At 45.0% G+C, this 21,533-nt stretch overlaps 1 protein-coding gene across 1 annotated transcript in view; it reads right to left on the bottom strand.

Moving 5' to 3' along the window:
• Window positions 1-1,404: 1,404 nt before the first annotated feature.
• UTP3 (UTP3 small subunit processome component) overlaps window positions 1,405-21,533 on the bottom strand; it is a 143,247-nt gene continuing 123,118 nt past the window's right edge. The window contains exon 2 of the mRNA XM_058667235.1: window positions 1,405-1,420. The gene's annotated coding sequence lies outside the window, so the exon portion shown is untranslated. The remainder of the gene's footprint in view (window positions 1,421-21,533) is intronic.

Raw genomic sequence — 21,533 nt, forward strand, 5'->3', positions numbered from 1 at the left:
AAGCTTTCTCAAGTGCAACTGGTATGAGAAAAAGGAAGATTAGTGCAGCAGGCATACCTGGTGAGGTTAACCCTTGGGGGGCCGGGCCCTGCAATATAGAAACTGATTTTTGATTTTGAGAAGACAGGGTTTTTTTTTTTAATTTTATTTTTATTTGAAAGGCAAGTTTACAGAGAGAGAAGAGAGATCTTCCATCCACTAGTTCACTCCCCAATGGCCAGAGCTGGGCCTGTCTGAAGCCAGGAGTCTGGAGCTGATTCCTGGTCTTCCACATGTATGGAGCACGTAGGCCATTGTCTGATGCTTTCCCAGGGTACCTGCAGGGAGCTGGACGGGAACCAGATCAGCCAGGACCAGAGCTGGGACTCCAGCCCCACAGGCAGAAGCTTAAGCTACCTTGCCATGCCGCCAGTCTGCAGAAGCCAGACTTTCCAAACATAAAATAGTTTGCCTTTTGTTTATTTGAAATACATAAAGAAAGAGCTCTCATCTGTTGATTTACTCCCCAGATGCCAGCACAGCTGGTGTGAAACTGAGGCAGCAGCCAGGAGTCAGAGCCAGGAGCTGGAAACAGCCCTGATCTCCCACCTGAGCAGGAGAAACCTAGCAACTGAAACCATCATCGGCCATCTCTCAAGGCCTGCTGTCGTAATAGTTAGGCCACATGCCCGCCCCTAGAACTTTTTAGAAAGTTCAGTATAACTTTTTTAAAGATTTATTTATTTTTATTGAAAAGTCAGATACACAGAGAGGAGGAGAGACAGAGAGGAAGATATTCCATCCGATGATTCACTCCCCAAGAGTTCGCAACAGTGGAACTGCGCCAATCCCAAGCCAGGAGCCAGGAACCTCTTCCAAGTCTCCCATGTGGGTACAGGGTCCCAAGGCTTTGGGCTGTCCTCAACTGCCTTTCCAGGCCACAAGCAGGGAACTGCATGGGAAGTGGAGCTGCCAGGATTAGAACAGATGTCTGCATGGGATCCCAGCAAGTTCAAGGCGAGGACTTTAGCTGCTAGGCTACCACGCCAGGCCCTAGTTCAGTATAATTTTGAAAACGTTAATCATTATGGGATAAAATGATGTAAGGTGTCTTTCATGAACCTTGTACTTGCCCAGTAAATACTGAGTTGCAGTACTTAATTTGTTCACTTTACCACTGCCTCTAATTGCTTTTCCCCGGTTAACCACATAGTCACTTGTTCAGGTAGCTGCATGGAGTGATGAGCAGGGAGAGACCTTTCTAAGTCTATTCAGAGCTGCATCCTCTTCCCACTCCCCGCCCTCCCCACCCCCCAGTTGACAGAACATTGCCAAGGTCAAAGTGTCTAAAATGAGCTCCACAGCTGTGTTTTGGTTTGCTGCACACAGCACATGAGCTCTGGAGGCCTGATCTGAAGGCCGGCTTGCCGCTTCAGTCACTCTGAAAAAGTTGGTTTGCCAGGAGTGCCTTTGGGCACAAGACATGGTAACTAAGCAGCTTGAAGGTATGTGTGGCCTGAGCAAATAAGTCTCCTTGAAGTTCCTAACAAGCTAGCAGTTACATGGGGAGATGGAGGAGTCAGGGCTGGCCACGTCAGATGAACAGCTTAACTTTTAACCTTGCTGGAGTTTTGAGGAGAGCAGGCCGGTGGAATGCTGCTGAAGATCAAGAGATGCCCCAGCAGTCTGCAGGAGCGATGCTGTGAGCCCACCCACCCCCTCCTCATGAGGTCGCTTAGCCCAAAGCACCATATATAGACATGGAGAGACTTCCAACTGGGTGCAACTTAAAAATATCCTAGAAAACAACAGCTGTTCCTTGCACCCACACAAGTTCACAGTCGGCTAACTTAGACACTGCCTGTTCTGGAGAGTTGCTGCCTTTTGGGTGGTACCACAAGCAGGTGCTTGGGCTGCCTCCTTCTCTCTTCCCCTTCCTCAGAAACACTAAAAGCACGGTGCTCCGAGGAAGCGATTCGTGCAGAAGGCTCCCGGGTTTGCATCAATGCTTATTTACAATGAAAGGTGGAAGCTGGATCTCCAAATACGGCTTTGAATCACTGCCTATACAAACGCTGGAATCCACGAACTCCAGGCAAGCTCAGCCATTTGTTCTCCTTTGCAGTGGCTGCGATTGCCACACACCCATCTTGGCATCTCTCTCGTGTTTTCCACAGTTGTCATAGTCACAGCCATAGCAACCTGAGCCGGCAGCAATCCTCTTAGAGCCAAGGACGTGAGATGCTGCTTTATACAGAGTCATTTCCCTGTCCTGCACCGACAGGAACATAGTCCCAAATAAGAAAATGGTTTATTTTGCCTTGGGAGAAATATTGCCCTCTTTCAGCTCTCCATGGCATCGAAGCAGCCAGAAGCAGCCACAGAGCAGAAACCAAGGCAATCAATCCTATGCTGAGATATGACCAACCAGTTCCAAACCCCGTATCTATAGGGTAGCTCTGCATTTTTTTCTTTGTTTGTTTTGTTTCTTGGTTCTTTTTCCTTTTTTTTTTTAATAACACTTACACTATTTGAATACAGATATAAGAAACTTCAGTGGCCAGGAAGACTTCCTATCCAAAACACAGCTTTTGGGGGCTGCTGTCATGGTGTAGTGCTTAACGCTACAGTCTGCAATGCTAACAAACCATGCGGGCTCCTATTCAGGTCCCAACTGCTCCACTTGAAAGCCTGGAAAAGCAGCAAAAAGTGATCCCTCAGTCCTTGGACCCCTGCAACACACGTCGGGGACCCAGGTGACTTTGCTCCGGCCCAGCCCCGCCATTCTGGCCATTTGAGGAGTGAACCAGAAGATGGAGTCTCTCTCTCTCTCTAACAATGCCCTTCAAGTGAATAAAAATCAATCTTTTTTAAAAATAGGTTTTTTGGCCTGCTTCAGTAGCCTAGGGGCTAAAGTCCTTGCCTTGCACGCGCTGGGATCCCATTTGGGTGCTGGTTCTAATCCCGGCAGCCCTGCTTCCCATCCAGTTCCTTGTGGCCTGTGAAAGCAGTCGAGGACGGCCCAAAGATTGGGACCCTGCACCCACATGGGAGACCCAGAAGAGACTCTTGGCCTCAGATCAGCTTAGCTACAGCCACTGCTGCCACTTGGGGAGTGAATCAATGGACGAAAATTCTTCTCTGTCTCTCCTCCTCTCTGTGTATCTGACTTTCCAATAAAAATAAATAAATAAATCTTTAAAAAAAATTTTTTTAAGGAAGGGATCTCAATGCATTCCTTACAAAAGATCCTGGAGCCCTATCAGGATGAAGATGTACTTACAAGATTTAATCGGACCCAGCACAACATCATAAGCGGTTGGAGTCCTCACCTTGGACACGCTGGGATCCCATGTGGGCGCCGGTTCTAGTCCTGGCAGCTCCACTTCCCACCCAGCTCCCTGCTTGTGGCCTGGGAAGGCAGTTGAGGATGGCCCACAGCATTGGGACCCTGCACCTGCATTGGGAGACCTGGAGGGAGGTTCCTGTCTCCTGGTTTCGGGTCAGCACAGTACCGGCCGTTGCGGTCACTTGGGGAGTGAAACATCGGATGGAAGATCTTCCTCTCTGTCTCTCCTCCTCTCTGTACATCTGCCTTTCCAATAAAAATAAATAAATCTTTCCAAAAAAAGAATAGCTTTAAAAAAAATTTAATCAGTCAGTGACATTTAATAAACATCTACTATAAACTTATTACCATGTTAAGGCGGACAATACAAAACGAAGACCACATATCATCATTCTGCTACCTTTTAAAAGGTTTGCTTTCATTTGAGGAGGAAGACAAAAATCAAGAAAAGTTGTATCAAAAAATATATCTTACTCTAGCTATAGGCAACTGCCTAGCTTGCATCACACCTAGGCAAATGTTACATGTCTGGGAGAAAAGCAGCCAATATCTGGTGGGCATCCTTGGCCTGGTTAATGCCAAGTTTGTATTAACTATACCAGTATGCCAGCCTGGTTGCCTATTCTATTTTTTTAAGACATGTGGGGGCAGACATCAGCACACTGCCAGACAGGGTTAAAGACACACGCCCAAGCACGTGTGGGCCCTTGGGCAGGCAGGCGGGTAGAGTGCTAGGCTTGGGGATTGCACACTTGCAGTCCTGGGGGCCTGTGGACTGCTCGAGAAAGAGGGTCTGGGGTGTGTGGGAGGAAGGACTACTGAGGGAGAATGTGACAGGTGAGGAGTGACTTCTGGGGGACTTCCACCAACCAGGCTAATGCATTTGCAGGCAAATAAGGAAGCTAAGACCAGGTGGTTCAGTGGAGGGAAGTTAGAGGACCTTTCAGGGCCAAACCAAAACAACCACCCATGTGGGAGACCTGAGCTGGGCTTGATGGTATCAACCACCATCTACCAATCACAAATGCCATTACTGGGGGGCACGCCTGGCAGGGCTCAAACACAGTACCCACCAGTGAGTGTTGGGGATGGAGTGGACCATGTTAGACTAGGTCATGACACTAACCAGCTCGTGAAAGAACTGAGTCTGGGAGCAGATTCGGTTGGAGGAGATTTGTGGGCTCATCCCTGTGCGACTGCCGTACCAGCTGGTTTGCTTGAGGACTGGGAGTGGTGACTAGCCAAGCTAGGCCATGATCATGGAACTCACCAACACTCGTGGGTACTGGGGTTGGGAACAGGCCAGGCTGGTCCAGACTACAGCAGCCACAGGCACACCTAAGAATTGGGTGTGGGGCTGGGCTGCAACATCCAGGATTAGAACCAGCACCTATATGGGATCCCAGCCCATGCAAGGGGAGGACTTTAGCCACTGAACAACCGTCCCAGGCCCCCATTTATTTTTTTTTTAAACTGCATTTATTTACTTACACAATGTTACAGAACAAGAAGATGAGACAGAGATAGATCTTCCGTCAGGTGATTCATTCCTCAAATGACCACAACAGCCAGGACTGGGCCAGGCCAAAGCCATTTGGTCTCCCGTGTGTGGTTAGAGGCCCAAGCCCACTCTGCTACTTTCTCAGGTGCATCTGCAGGGAGTTGGACCGGAAGTGGAGTGTATGGGATGGCAGCTTTGCAGGTGGTTATTATAACCTGCTGTGTCACAGCACTAGCCCTTGTTTCCACTTATTTAAGTCAATTCTTTTGTCTTGTGCAAGGACACTTTGTGTTGTATTAAATGACCTTCATTTAGGCTTTGAGAGATGTTATTAATCATGACAACAAAGAATAATCCGGTGGCCCTGAAAGGTGGCTAGCAGATTTCTGATGTGGCCTGGGCCATGCATTCCCAACTGTTTGAATGATAAATGCAGAAATTATGTGCCACTTGAGAAGACAGGGGGAACATAGGGTAAAACAGCCTTTTTGAGCTGCCACGTCACGCAGGTCTTAAGGCCCAGGTCCTCCGACGTTGACTGTGCCAGAGTGACCTTTGTCTAGAAGCACTCCAAAAGTCTCCTTGAGACTTTGTGGCTCTGTCCAATACTGGCTTTGGTATTTTTGTATTTCTTTATTATTATTCTCTGAATGCCCGCTTAATAAACCCTTTTATGATTAATGTATTTGAGATTTGTAAGTTCTTAAAAACAATCTTCTACAAAAAGATAATCATCTATCAGTTTCCAAAGTGTTAGCATTTGAACTATCTTATTCCTAAGAGAAGAGTCCTAGAAAATCTCCTGGTTCCCAGCTTCAGATTGGCCCAGCTCTGGCCATTGTGGTCATTTGGGGAGTGAACCAGTGAATGAAAGATTCTTGTTGTCTCTTCTCATTGTAAATCTGCCTTTCAAAAAAAAAAAAAAAATCCTGGACCCGGAGCAATAGCCTAGTGGCTAAACTCCTCTCCTTGCATGCGCCAGGAATTCCATATGGGCACCAGTATGTGTCCTGATTGCTCTAATTCCCATCTAGTTTCCTGTTTGTGGCCTGGAAAAGCAGTAGAAGAGAGCCCACAACATTGGGACCCTGCATCTATGTGTAGGAGGCCTGGAGGAAGTTCCTGGCTGCTGGCTCCTGGCTCCTAGCTCCGGATCAGCTTAGCTCTGGCTATTGTGGCCATTTGGGGAGTGAACTAACAGATGGAGGACCTTTTCCTCTGTCTCTTCTTCTCTCTGTATATCTGCCTTTCTAATAAAAGTAAATAATTCTTTAAAAATTTTTAAAAGAACAAAATAGAATTAATCTCCACCTGTGTGTTGTTGACTGCTCCAGTCCCTGGGCCACATGCCTGTATTGTGTTTCAAGGGAGAATTTAGAGAGAGGTGTGGAAAACATACTAGTGTCAAACCAAGACCTGAAATCTCAGAGGCAGTAAAAATAAATGTTAAAGGGACTAACTTCCTTAATTTTTATTCAGTATTACATAGTTCTGTGTTTATGCACCATTTACAATCCCAATTTTTTTTTTTTTAATTACAGTACCCCGGGATGGTTTGATGTTACATACATTAAATAGAGCTGGGCTCAAATTCTGGATCTACAACTTACACCTGATAATGTATGAGATGTGATTTAATTTCCTCATCTATAAAACTGGGACAGATGGGAAAAATTAAATGGGATGTAAAACATGTGGGAAGATTAAAAACCACATGCACAGCAGAAAATAAATATTTGTTCCTTCCATTTCCAGAAGACACTGTGGTCCCTTCCCAGCCTTGGTTCGGATTTTCATATCCTTCTATGAGTCTGTAAGCCCTCCAAGGGCTCTGGCAGGACAGGCAGCAACAGCTGCCCCAGGGGCATCACTGGGAACAAAGAGCTGCTTTCAGGCCGGTCCAGAGCAACCACATGGCCTCCTGGGAGGAAGCCGCCTTTTGAGCCTTGTTGTGTGGCCCACCTAGGGTTGTTGAAGATCCAGCCAAGATTTACAGAAATTACAAGCGTGAAGGCCCTGTGACAGTGACTCTGATACATGATGCAGGTCCCTGGAGGTCACTGAATGGAAGAAGGAGACCCAAAACACAGAGAAGGCTTTGTTTCTGGAAAAAGGAGTTGTGAAGGTATACAAACACACCTGCTCCAGCTTTAGACTCATCATTTGACCACAGTCCATGAGTTCATCGCTAAAGGCTTAAATTAAGCATTCATAGCACCTCTTAGGAGATGTGGTTTGCTTCCTATGATGTGGCCGCTTGGGGAGTGAATCATCCAACAGAAGGCCTTCCTCTCTGTCTCTCCTCCTCTCTGTATCTCTGACTTTGCAATTATAAATAAACAAATATTTTAAAATAAATAAATAAATGAAGGGGCTAGCACTACAGCTCATCAGGATAATCCCCCAACTTTAACCAAGGTCATTCCACTGTTCTGTGTTCCAGCTGTTTCAGTTCCGATCCAACTTATGGTCTGGGAACGCAGTGGAGGACGGCCAAGCCCTAGGAACCCTATACCCACGTGGAAGATCCAGAGGAGGTCTCTGGCTCTTGGTTTCAGATTGGCTCAACTCCGGCCAGTATGGCCATCTGGGGACTGAACCAGCGCATGGAAGATTTCCCTGTCTCCCCTTCTTTCTGTATATCTGCATTTTTTGGGCCCGGTGGCGTGGCCTAGCGGCTAAAGTCCTCGCCTTGAAAGCCCCGGGATCCCATATGGGCACCGGTTCTAATCCCGGCAGCTCCACTTCCCATCCAGCTCCCTGCTTGTGGCCTGGGAAAGCAGTCGAGGACGGCCCAATGCATTGGGACACTGCACCCGTGTGGGAGACCCGGAAGAGGTTCCAGGTTCCCGGCTTCGGATCGGCGCGCATCGGCCCGTTGCGGCTCACTTGGGGAGTGAAACATCGGACGGAAGATCTTCCTCTCTGTCTCTCCTCTGTATATATCTGGCTGTAATAAAATGAATAAATCTTTAAAAAAAAAAAAAATAAATAAATAAATAATTTTTTAAAATTTAATAAGGGCCTGGCATGGCAGCCTAGCAGCTAAAGTCCTCGCCTTGAACATATTGGGATCCCTTATGGGAACCAGTTCTAATCCCAGCAACTCCACTTCCCATCCAGCTCCCTGCTGTGGCCTGGGAAGGCAGCCCAGTACAGCCCAAAGCTTTGGGACCCTGCACCCACATGGGAGACCTGGAAGGGCTCTTGGCTCGTGGCTTAGGATTGACTCAGCTCCAGCTGTTGCAGTCATTTGGGGAGTGAATCAGCAGACAGAAGATCTTCCTCTCTGTCTCTCCTCCTCTCTGTATATCTGACTTTGCAATAAAAATAAGTAAATCTGGGCCCAGCGGCGTGGCCTAGCGGCTTAAGTCCTTGCCTTGAAGGCCCTGGGATCCCATGTGGGCGCCGGTTCTAATCCCGGCAGCTCCACTTCCCATCCAGCTCCCTGCTTGTGGCCTGGAAAAGCAGTCGAGGACGGCCCAAAGCATTGGGACACTGCACCCGCGTGGGAGACCTGGAAAGGTTCCTGGTTCCCGGCTTCAGATCAGTGTAGCAGCAGCCGTTGCGCTCACTTGGGGAGTGAATCATCGGACGGAAGATCTTCCTCTCTGTCTCTCCTCTCTGTATAGCTGACTTTGTAATAAAAATAAACAAATTAAAAAAAAAAAAAGGAGTACTGCTAACTCAGTAGGGTTAGTTCTGCTGAACAGGATTTGGGGCATTCATTTTCAGAAACATTGCACTAAGGATCAATAGGACTTATTGGAGAGAGAACTCATTGCGTATGTGAATTGTTCCTCCTTCTGTATCCCTAGCCACCTGGGCCACCCAAGCTAAGCCTTATTTATTTTATTTATGTAGTAATTTTTTAATACAAATTTTTAAAAAAATATATTTATTTTATTTTTATTACAAAGTCAGATATAGGCCCAGCGGCCTGGCCTAGCAGCTCAAGTCCTCGCCTTTAACGCACCGGGATCCCATATGGGCGCCGGTTCTAATCCCAGCAGCTCCACTTCCCATCCAGCTCCCTGCTTGTGGCCTGGGAAAGCAGTTGAGGACGGCCCAATGCATTGGGACACTGCACCTGTGTGGGAGACCTGGAAGATGTTCCAGGCTCCCGGCATCGGATTGGCGCGCATCGGCCTGTTGCGGCTCACATGGGGAGTGAATCATCGGACGGAAGATCTTCCTCTCTGCCTCTCCTCCTCTGTGTATATCTGGCTGTAATAAAATGAATAAATCTTTAAAAAAAAAAAAAAGTCAGATATACAGAGAGGAGGAGAGACAGAGAGGAAGATCTCCCGTCTGATGATTCACTCCCCAAGTGGCCGCAACACCTGGAGCTAAGTCAATCCGAAGCCAGGAACTAGGAGCTTCTTCCAAGTCTCCCACGTAGCTGCAGGGTCCCAAAGCTTTGGGCAGTCCTCCACTGCTTTCCCAGGCCACAAGCAGGGAGCTCGATGGGAAACAGGGCTGCCAGGATTACAACTGGCGTCCATATAGGATCCCAGGGCCTTCAAGGCAAGGACTTTAGCTGCTAGGCTTATGTGCTAGGCTTCCCTATGTGGTAGATTTTATGTGAGATTAATTTGAAAGAAAGGATTATAGTGAAAAATCTTAGAATGCACTGTACTGACCAATAGCTAGACTGGCACTAGAAACTATGGCTGTAAACTGAGCTCATTATTACATTACAGACTGCTTCTCCAGCTGTGGTTTTGCAGCCTTCTTAGAGGCTACAGTGTCGTCTTTGTCTCACAATGGATCCAGCTGGTTTCAAGAGTGCACTAGGTCTTTCACATTTTTAGTACTAAGAGAAATTAATAAAGTCCTCTTGCATAATTATTGTTCAGAATGTCTGGAAAAATCTTGTAACCTTAAAAGTGGCTTCTACTGGGGCCCAGGGATGTGGCCTAGCGGCTAAAGTCCTCACCTTGAATACGCAGGAATCCCATATGTGTGCTGGTTCTAATCCCGGCAGCTCCGCTTCCCATTCAGCTCCCTGCTTGTGGCCTGGGAGGGCAGTTGAGGACGGCCCAATGCTTTGTAATAAAAATAAATAAATCTTTTTAAAAAAAAGTGGCTTCTACTTAAACCAAATTAGTCAGGATCTAGCCCAGCAAACATAAGTATTATTGTTGCTTTAAACAAAATATGTGGTTCTGATTGCCAGCTTTTAAAACTACAAGATACACCTTCTTGGGCCCGGCGGCATGGCCGAGCGGCTAAAGTCCTCGCCGGCAGCTCCACTTCCCATCCAGCTCCCTGCTTGTGGCCTGGGAAAGCAGTCGAGGACGGCCCAATGCATTGGGACCCTGCACCCGTGTGGGAGACCCGGAAGAGGTTCCTGGTTCCTGGCTTCAGATCGGCGCAGTACCGGTCCGTTGCAGTCACTTGGGGAGTGAATCACCAGACGGAAGATCTTCCTCTCTGTCTCTCCTCCTCTCTGTATACCTGATTTTGTAATAAAAATAAATAAATCTTTAAAAAAAAAGATATACTTTCTTGAATATAAATGAGGAAATACAGAACAACTTTACAGTTGTTTTATTTCTCTTTCTGGGAAAATAGCCAAGCATCATCACACAATTCACTGAAAGGAGAAAAGCAATATAGTAATATAATCTATTCTTTCACCAAACAATACATTTTGTCATAAAATATCCTCAGCATTAGAGATTTGCTTTTTAAAAAACCAACCATTAGGCCATGCACAATAGCGCAGTGGTCAAAGTCCTTGCCTTGAACGTGCTGGGATCCCATATGGGCACCGTTTGTAATCCCGGCAGCTCCACTTCCCATCCAGCTCCCTGCTTGCGGTCTGGGAAAGCAGTGGAGGTCGGCCCAAAGTCTTGGGATCCTGCACCCGTGTGGGAGACCCAGAAGAAGCTCCTGGTTCCTGGCTTCGGATCAGCTCAGCTCCAGCCGTTGCGGCTGCTTGGGAGTGAACCATAGGACAGAAGATCTTCCTCTCTGTCTCTCCTCCTCTCTTGTATATCTGCCTTTCCAATAAAAACAAATAAATCTTAAAAAAAAAAACAAACCTAACCATTGATTTTGAAGAAACAACTGAGTTTGATCTACTTTGTATTACCTTTGTTTAAAATATTCCAGTAAGTTGGGCCCGGCGGCGTGGCCTAGCGGCTAAAGTCCTCGCCTTTAACGCACCGGGATCCCATATGGGCGCCGGTTCTAATCCCGGCAGCTCCACTTCCCATCCAGCTCCCTGCTTGTGGCCTGGGAAAGCAGCTGAGGACGGCCCAATGCATTGGGACCCTGCACCTGCGTGGGAGACCCGGAAGAGGTTCCAGGTTCCCGGCTTGGGATTGGCGCGCATCGGCCCGTTGCAGCTCACTTGGGGAGTGAAACATTGGACGGAAGATCTTCCTCTCTGTCTCTCCTCCTCTGTGTATATCTGGCTGTAATAAAATGAATAAATCTTAAAAAAAAATATTCCAGTAAGTTAATGGAAAGCCATGCTCACATCAAGCGTGAAATATGAAATTACCTGGTAGTTTCCGGTTAGCTGGATGAAAGACATACCACTTACTTATATTTAAGAAAATGGAATGACATGGCTAGTTAATGTCAGGATGACTCTCACAGAAAACACATTCAGTATTGATGGATTATATCAACATTCCCGCAACTCAAACTCTACCTTTTAGTCAGGTCTAGGCAAATGAAACTACATGTCAAATAGAAAATACCAGAGTGCTAAAAATACCAATTGTTAGCAGCCAGCTGGCAAACAAGAGCAGGGCACAGTCAGGCACTAGAATTCAGTAAATAAAGGTCTTTTCTAGTCATTTATGGATGGTGATTTTTTCTTTTCATTTTCAGACTGCACTATCAGCAGAGTGGTAAAGTCAGGCAACAGAACCTGAATGGATATTTTCTTGGTTCAGGTTCTGTTGGCCACACAAGCTTAGAGTCCAGTTATCACATCTCTGTGCGTAAAAGTTTCTCTTTCAATAGAAGCATGGGATTAGACCAAGTTATTAGGCTTAACCACAGACGTTGCTAACAGAGCAGTCTGAGAGAGCCCTGAAGCTCTTTGGGTGATTTGTTTGTTTAATGTTGTATTCATAGTTGTAAGGGGTGCATGCCCAGGTAGGTCTCCAATTAGGCTGTGCAGGATCAGGTATGAAGGAGGCATTGTTTTTCTCCTGTAGGAGACAAGCAGGAGATCACTCCTTGTGGTCAAACTACAATAGCAACTGGGAATGAGGGCCAGTCATTCAATGATGCCAAGAGACCCTCATGTGGGAAGAGTGTTTTGAGTATAACTTGGGTGGTTTGGATAGTTCTGAGATGTCATTGGTTTCATTGCACCAGGGTTAAGAAAATATTTCATGGTCTTTTGGCTGGCTAAGTCCACCTTAGTGTATCCACAGGCCCAGGAACTGTCACAAAGCTTAGGCAGAATTGTCCAAACCGTTCTGTTTTCCATCTTCTAACAAGGCACTTGATGTCTTGTATTGGCCTAGATTACCGGCAATCATGTTCCCTGTGTGCATTTGGCCATGCTAACTACTGCAGAGGCATCAGCAACTGAGAAGGCACAGTCCCAATACATGCACTCCAAGATTGCACTCCACATCCTGTGAGTTTTCCTGTAGCCAGGGTCTGAGTCCTTCCATCTAGTTGTGGAGTCCCCTAATAAACCTCTCCTGTGGTTATGTTAAACTTGACTCTGATGTGTGCCAGCCAGTTCAGGCTCAGGTTCCATCTGTCACCTGCACCAGCCAATGCACACACTGGTATCTGCAGCTGCCTGGTCATCTCCACATCTAGCCCCACTTCTCATGGAAACTGATGGGTATTGCTATCTAGCGCAGCCTGGCCCGCTACAGACCTGGTCTTACACACACCAGTGAGTGCTGCAGCCTAATTAGGGTGGCCCCAAATAACCCCTACCAGGCTTGCCTCCACTCCCAGTTTTTACATCTGCTAGCATGTGCTGCAACCTAGCTCAGTCAATCCCACATCCCTTCTGGCTCTTGTGCACACCCATGGATGCTACAGCTTACCTCAGCCTGATGCAACCCCATACCCAGCTCACATGTATGCTGACAAGCACTCTAACTTGAACAGTCTGGCCTGCCCCCAACCCTGGCTCTCATGCTCACCTACAGCCCAACAGGGGAGTGCCCACAGTTTCTCCACCAGGAACATTACCTACTCCAGATCTGCACCTGCCAATGGGTACTGTGGTCCAGCCTGACATGACTCACACCCAGTTCTAGCACTTCCCAGTGAGTGCTGCAGCCTAGCCCAAACTGGCCTGCACCTAGACATGCTCACTCCCAGTCCCAGCTCCCACACTCACCAGTGGCAGCAGTGGCCCAGCAAGGGAACCCCCGAAGTTCCTCTACCAAGGCCACTCCCAGCCACAGATCTTGCACATGCCAGCAGATACTATAGCTCAATATGAAAGGGCCTGTCTCTAGTTCCAACTCTTACCAGCAGGTATAGCAGCCTAGCTCTTTGTTTTTTTATTAGGCCATTTCCACATGTATTTTTTTTTTAAGATTTATTTATTTTCATTGGAAACGCAAAGCCACAAAGAGAAGGAAAGATAGAAAGATCTTCCATCTACTGCTTTATTCACCAAATGGCTAAAATGGCCAGAGCTGAGCCAATCTGAAGCTAAGCCAGGAGCTTCTTCCAGGTCTCTCATGTGAGTATAGACCATCTTCTACTGCTTTCCCAGGCCACAAGCAGGAAGCTGGATGGGAAGTGGAGCAGCCAGGACATGAACTGGCATTTGTAAGGGATGTCTGTACTTACAGAAGGATTCGCCAATTGAGACATCGCACTAACCTCTGTTTCTACTTTTAGGCACATCAGTATTCATCTTCAAGATCCTGCATTCCAAAATAACCTAAACCCCAGTCTCTGTATAAGTTTTTCATTTATCCTCTTAAATGATTTCATAGGATCACACTTTGCATCTAGTTGTTACATCCCTATGTCCCCTTGCCTTAGCTAACAAGCAGACAATGAGACAAAAGCCTTAATGTTACTTCTTTATAAGATAGTTCAATAGCAGCACAACAATTCTGAAGGAAAAGAGCCATGGGGGTAAAGAAGCTGGGAGAGTGAATTTAAGGGTGTTTTGGCAAACTGTCCCTTTCAGCAAGGTGACTGCTTACTGTGGCGGAGCCATCTTTCGGGAGGCTAGATGAACAGATATGTTCTAGCATGGTATGTGGCAGAACAAAGAATGTACCTATCAGTCATTACTTTCTCTTGACCAAAGTTCTGCATGATGAGGCACCACCTCCTCTTACTGCTTGGTACACATAAACCAAAACATATCTCATGCCTCGCCAACACAGGACCCATTCAGGGCAGGAGACAAGAATTGAGAAGCATGAGTGTAAAGATGGTAGATGTTGTGTGATTCCTTTGTGATCCCTATGTGAGGTAGCACTGATGTCGATGCTCACACAAGTGTTTCCACAACTCTCAACAGCCACTGTCTCTCCTGAATTAGAGTAAGTGCCACATGCCATTTTGAGATTGTAAAGAATTAGTGTTTAATATTCTCCAAATCAAGAATTCTCCCCCGTCCATCTTTCTCCATGATAATGACTTGTACAAAGAGACACATTGTCCAATACTCAGCACTCTTTCTGTATTTGTTCACTGCTTTCCTCATGAAGTCAATTAGTTTTTTCTTCATCCCTATTTTTCCTGTAAACTGTAAGTTCAATTAAAGACTTCTTTTTTTAGATTTATTCTGTCTGTTTGAAAGGCAGAGGGGCAGGAGAGAGACAAAGAGAAATTTTCTATTTGCCTGTCCACTCCCCAAATGGCTGCAAAGTTCAGAACTGAGCCAGGTTAAAACTAGGAGCCCAGAAATCCATCTGGGTGAGTAGCAGGAGCCCAAGTATTTGGGCAATCAGCTGCTGCTGTCCCAGGCATGTTAGCAGGGGGCTGGATCAGAATTGGAGCGGCCAGGATGGCAGAAATGTCGGTAGCAGTCCAACCCTCTTTGCAACAGTGTTACTTGCTAATAAAGACTTACATATATTCAAACTAACATTTTTGGCTAGAAAATAATGGATGATACTGCATATTTTATCTTGAATTACATTAGGAGAAACGTTATCTTTTCCCACTGAGGAGTTAGACTGGGTAGTAGGCAGTTAGGGTATTCTGGGTCCCCAAGTCATCATTTTTTTTCTTGGATATAAAGGGGTATTTTCCCCACCATGTCTTGGATTCACCAGAGCATGTCTCTTCCAAAGGACAAGGGTGACATTAGCATATTAGTTCCCCTCCTGAAGCATCTGCCATTATCTCCGGCCATTGTGTGGGAAGGCCTCAGGCTGGTCTCCTTATCACTGAAAAAGGGGACTGGAGGAAGTGTGGTACTCATATTCCCAAGGCCAGGAATGTCCAATGTCTGACACCTGTCTGGTCTTTTGCCCCAAAGCCAGATACCAGGGGGACCAGGAAATTCCTTTTGTCCTTGGAGAGTCCCTTTGCAGTAAACCTTTAAAAGGTGCTCTCCCCACCATTAATATGGGTCTCTTTTTTCCCCACTTCTTCTCCTGCCACTATGGCAGAGGGTAAGGGTCCTTTCTATCTCAGAGCTCCCTCCTGTCACTAGGACGGGCGTCTCCTTTCTCAACTTTCTAATAAATCTTGCTTTAAAACTAAACTGTGTCCGCATGAAAATCCTTCTTTCTTGTGAGACAAGAATTGAAGTTGATGCCATATTCAGGGTCAAAAACCCTACAACACCGTTAACCATGATGCTAAAATTGACCACTACTGCATAACTCATCAACTTATATTAATTTGTTTACTGATAGAGTTTTTAGGTTTAACTACAAACTCCATGTAGATATCTTTTTGTCTCCTCTTTATATCAAGTGCTCAGCTAATGTCCAGCTTCTAGAGATAACTGTTTCCTATTGTGGCTTCACAGTTTATAGCTCCTAGAGGCAAAATCTCCTAAGAGTCTACCCAGAATGGTTCAAGAAGAAATAATGTGAAGAGCTATCGTGGCAACAGGTTTTTCAACAAATTCCAGGTCCTTCTGCAGTCAGCCAAGCCTCTCTTGGTTTGTGGACCAAAGACCTCTGGTTAACCTGACTCCAGGGCTGGCTCCATCTTCCCTGCTCTTTCCTTTATTATAGGGGCTATACTTCCCAGAGTTCCCAACATCAGCTGAAATCTATCTGATAAGTCATTCACACCCTGATGTAACTTAGCTGAATGGGCTATTTCTTCAGAAATGCTAATGGTGTCATTTGAGGGTCTATGATAACATTGGGTGGGAGTGGCTCAGGGAGGAGACTTGCTTCCTGGCTCCATAGATGACTAACTGGAGAACAACTTCCTTTTACTTAGCCACAAAGTCAGCCCCACTTAAAAATTATGCATTACCTTGCCATTCAGAGAAGAATTTCAGGAAGAAAGTGTGAATCAAGTCAAGGGAAAAATAGGAAAGTAGTACCTAGTTAAACAATCCCCCTCTTTTGTTCTTCATCTTTTTGTTTTCTTTTGTTTAACTGGAGCAAAAATGTAAAAATTTTCCTAGAAAGCAGAGGATTACTCTCACTGAAACTACTCAATATAGTCTGTATCTCCATTTGGCAGAGATTCTAGAAAGGGGATTAAATTTGTTTAGACTCTTCCAATCATCCTTAACGTTTTTTCTGTACCAATAACTGAAAATGTTGGCTTCTTTGTTTCTTGGTCAATTATTTCACCAGTTTATGACAAGAGGGATGAAAGCCTTCCTTTCGACACTTTTCGATAAGTGAAGTCGGTTTGAACTTCCAGCCCTTGATCAGAGTTGCCCGTAGACTTGGCCAGGGCCCTTTTGGGGATAGTGGGATGTCCACAGGCAGCTCTTGGGTTTGCACCTCTGGCCAGGCCCTGGGGCTTTGCTCCTGTGCATTACCACATTAGTCCCTTAGTCGCCTTTAGCTTTCTCATCTTTCTACAGTCAATGCCTCAACCATTGCCAGAGTTCAAGTTCTTAATTTAAATTTGTGGATGTCACTTTCCTACTTGACTAGATAAAACCATCTTTTTCCAGACAGTTCAGGTTCCTTAAAATGCATGCATTAAGCTTTTAGCAATCTGACTGCTATTAGTCTTTGCAAAATTTCCATTAGGCTAATATTCCTGCTAAAAACCATTTGTAATTCCTTGGATTCTCCAGGTTCTCTTATGCCTGCAGGATTTTGAAAAAAAATGTTCATTCTACTTGGGACAACTGTCCCTTCTTCATTTTGTTAAACTTTATTGATTTAAGATCCAACTTCAAGGTCAGTTGTCTTTAAGCCATCTTTCATCCAGTAAGAATGTGAAGAGTCCCTCTTTTGAAGGTCACTGGTATTCTGAGTTTCCCCCATTAAAGTAGTAATTGATCTTTTAAAATCCATTTTTCCTGCTAAGAGAACCTCATTATTGGAAAACTTGAATACACAGATTATTTTCATTTTTCTATTTTTCTTTAATACCAAAAAAATGTATATACTCAAACATTTCTGGAACCAATGACCTTCAGAAGAAATGATTCATAACCCCATCTTATGAAGCATGAGGTCAGATTCATGCTTAGTCAAGCCAGCATGATCAACCTCAAAAATTGCAATAAACGGAGAAACAACAAAAACCTGTGTGAGAATACCATCCACATCAGGGTAGGGTATATTAATGAAATAAGGTTCATCATAAAAATTATGGAGATGTCCCTGAAATGTTAGACATGGCACAGAATGGGATTAAACTCAGTGGGGATGGTAGTGAGTATAACTATTTTCTTGAGCTTTTCTAGGGTTAGTCCCTATAATAACTTTGACACACACCTCCACTATAGCATACCAAAAAAAAAAAAAAAGGTAGGTCCTTTGTATCATAGTTAACCTCCTCATCTCAAAATCTTGAGAGTTTGTCATTATATTAGTAACAGACTAATGAATTCATTTCATATAAATTAAGTATAAGTGATCATAATAGAATTATATCCTAGGTGAATCATTTCTCATGCTACTGTACAATTGACAAAACTAAACTTAACATATAAATAGGATATCATATATGTACTTCTAGCAGTCTCTAGTGTTTGTAATCATCAGGTGCTACAATGCAAATTAGAAGTGCCTACCAGAGAAACCCTTTTCACCAAGATGGCGCTGAAGGTGAAGAAGGAGGCTTCCGCCCCTCCCAAGCCGCAGTCAAAGCGAAGGCTCTGAAGGCCAAGAAGGTGGTTTTACAAGGTGTCCACAGCCACAAGAGGAAAAAGATCTGTACTCCACCAACCCCTCAGCGGCTCAAGATGGCAGCGCCTGCAGTCACGGCCCAAATACACTTGGAAAAGCACCCCCAGAATAAACAAGCTGGCAGATCTCTATCTGATGGTTCACTCCTCAAATGTCTCCCACAGTCTGAACTGGGTCTGGCCAAGGGTTGGATCAGGGATGTAATCCAGGCTCTCACACATGTGCAAGAGCCCACTTGCGCTACCATCACTGACTCTGAACGTCTGCTTTAGCAGGAGGCTAGAGTTAGAACTGGAGCTGGGGATTGAACCCAGGCATTTTGGTCACAGGCTAAACACATGCTCCTGATATATACGTGGTGAGGGAAACAGACTAAATATAACACATAAGAAATAAGCCCAGGCTGAGGCCAGCACTGTGGCATTGTGGGTGAAACCACCTCCTGCAGGTCTGGCATCCCCAAATGGGCACTGGTAAGTCCAAGCTGTTCCACATCTGACCCAGCTCTTTAATAATGGCCTGAAAAGGCAATGGAAGATGGCCCAAGTCCTTAGGCCCCTGGTACTCATGTGGGAGACCTAGAAGCAGCTCCTGGCCCCTGGCTTCCATTTGGCCCTGCTCCGGCCATTGTGGCCATCAGGGGAATCAATGGATGGAAATCTCTTTCCCTCTCTCTCTCTCTCTCTCTCTAACTCAGCCTTTCAAGTAAATGAATAAATCTTTTAAAAAGAAAGCAAGGAAGCCTGGCTAAGACAGTTTCACAATGAGGATTCATACTCCTTTGATGTCCCTCAGAAAAGTAGAGTATATTCCTGCCCCAAACCCAAGACTCAAAGAGCCTCACAGAGCTTAATTTTAAACTTGATGTATTCTTTCGTTAAAGGATTTATAATCATGAGAGATTATAAAGAAATAGATACTGACGTGAAATCAGAGGGAAGAAACACATGTAAACTCAGCAGTGACTACTTTCTTTCAACTATATCTATAGAAACAACAGTCACCACTTACTAAGTTCTTGTGTGCCAGGCATCCCACAACTCCGTGGTAGTTAGAATTGCTGCATTGTTAGAATGAGGGAACCCAGGACCAAAAGCAGGTCAGACCAAAGCCATCCCATAGCTCCTTCCCAGAAGATAAACACTAAATAAGATACAAATACTTATCAGCAGTCCTGGTATGATGGCTCAGTTGGTTAAATCCTCACTTTGCAAGCACCGCAATGCCATAAGGACACCAGTTCGTGTCCTGGCTGCTCCACTTCCCACCCTGTTCCCTGTTTATGGCTTAGGAAAACAGTAGAGGATGGCACAAAGCCTTGGGATCCTACACCTACGTGGAGATCTGGAAAAAGCTTCTGGCTCCTTGTTTTGTATTGGCTCAGCTCTGGTTGTTGTGGTCATTTTGGAGAGTGAACCAGCGAATGGAAGATCTTTCTCTTCGTCTCTCCTTCTCTCTGTAAATCTGATCTGCCTCTCTAATAAAAATAAATAAATTGTTTAAAAAAAAAAAGAAAAAGAACAAAACACAAATATTTATCCATGAGGACAGGATCTAGGTTTCAAGCAGAATGCCCAAGAAAGGGCTCCATTAAGACTGCTCTCATCAGGCCAGCGTGGTAGCCTCCACATACCAGGATCCATCTGGATGCTGATGTGTGTCCTGGTGGCCCTGCTTCCCATTCAGCTCCTTGCTTGTGGCCTGGGAAAAGCAGTGGAGGACAGCTCAAGGCTTTGGAACCCTGCGCCTGTGTGGGAGGTCTGGAAGCTCAACTCTGGCAGGCACAGCCACCCGTGGAAGCTCTTCCTCTGTCTCTCCTCTCTGTATAGCTGACTTTCCAATAAGAATAAATGAATTAAAAAAAAAAAAAAGACTGCTCCCACCTTCATAGTAACTAATGTATGGCCACCACCTTTGTCCCTTGGGGGTAATGTGGTAAAGAGTGGCTAGACCTTTCTACCATCCCCTCTGATCATATCATCTGGGGCTTCTCCTTCTCTTTCTTACATAAAACCACTTTTTGTTATTTGTGTTTGATCTCATTGACACAGGCTAGGAACTGGAACTCATCTAACCAGTTTTTCTCCAGCAATAACTTAGGAAAACAAAATTCAGAGAGATAAAAATATCTGGAGCAGTGTTATATACCTAGACATTGCATAGCCAGGATTTCATCAAAGTATCTCAAATCTGAAGCCTTACATTGTTGCTATAACCATGCTGTTAAGGTGCAATGGGGAGCAGGAATTATTTTTTTCAAATAGAGCAGATTTGCCTTATCCTTTCATATTTTCTGTGCTGGCGTCTGTGTGTAACAGAGGATCTCACTTGTCTACTTTGCTTCCTTTTCCTTCTTGCTCTAAATTTAGGAACGCACTGGCTTCAGAATATTCCTCGCAGCAGGTGTAAAACCTGTCAGAATCTCAAGTTCAATGAATTACCAAATTTAAAAATGATGAAACACTGCACAGACCATCTCTGAAAAATACACAGAACTCTGGTGCTAGCATCTACCTTTGAGGATGGTGGTTGGAGGCTAGCTGTGTTCAGCCTACTCTACTTTATATGTGTATGCACATCTGAGCACATAGATTTTCTTTAACTCTTTATTATATGTCACCTATTTAAAAGATATAACTGCAAAGCATTCTTTGTTATTGGGTATCCCGTGCCAGCTGCTCCTCTGAGAAGTAGGAAAGTGAATTGTCTTTACCCCCAGCTTTTGTCCTCCTACAAAGAACCAACTACAGTTACTCCTTCTGTCTTATCTTTGAAGATAAGGCCAGAAGACACCACAGCTCATCCATGCACTTGCTGAATATTCCCAGTGTTACTACATACCCTTCACAAAGTGAGCAGCCACTTGGCATTCAGTTTTTGCAGTTGCTTCATTATCTGGAGTAAATCATTCTTCTTACCACAATCACGTTGACTCTGTATTCCAAGAGCCCTCTCAGAAATGCAGTTTACATTAGCCAGTCTTGTTCATTTTTAAATATATGCCAAATGCTAGAAATGTAGTATTAAGTCACTTTTGATTTTCAAAGAAAGCATTATTTCTTGACAAGAACATTTCATTTAAATAACCAATTAATTCCTTTCTTTCCCAGAGACATATGCTAACCAGTAAGTATTTATACGAGTATTAGTCTGTGTACGTCAATCACAAATAGATCTATTTTATTCCTTCAGAGAGAGTTTTCCAAAAAAATGTATAGGATGGCCATACAATCTGGTTGACATGGACTTGCTCTTATGAGTATAGGGCAAGAGATAAAGCATATCTAGGAGTGATTACAGCAAAAGCAAAATTTTCAGCCAGTGGCCCAGAGTTTCAGTTTACCTTGTCAGATAAAAGAAGGAGGCAATGAACTGGTGATAAAATGTATCTCTTTGTCTTTCCTTGGAAATAACTAGTAACCCCAATTCCTGAACTTCTCTTACA

The sequence above is a fragment of the Ochotona princeps genome, chromosome 7 (genome assembly GCF_030435755.1).
Source record: "Ochotona princeps isolate mOchPri1 chromosome 7, mOchPri1.hap1, whole genome shotgun sequence".
NCBI classification, from domain to species: domain Eukaryota; kingdom Metazoa; phylum Chordata; class Mammalia; order Lagomorpha; family Ochotonidae; genus Ochotona; species Ochotona princeps.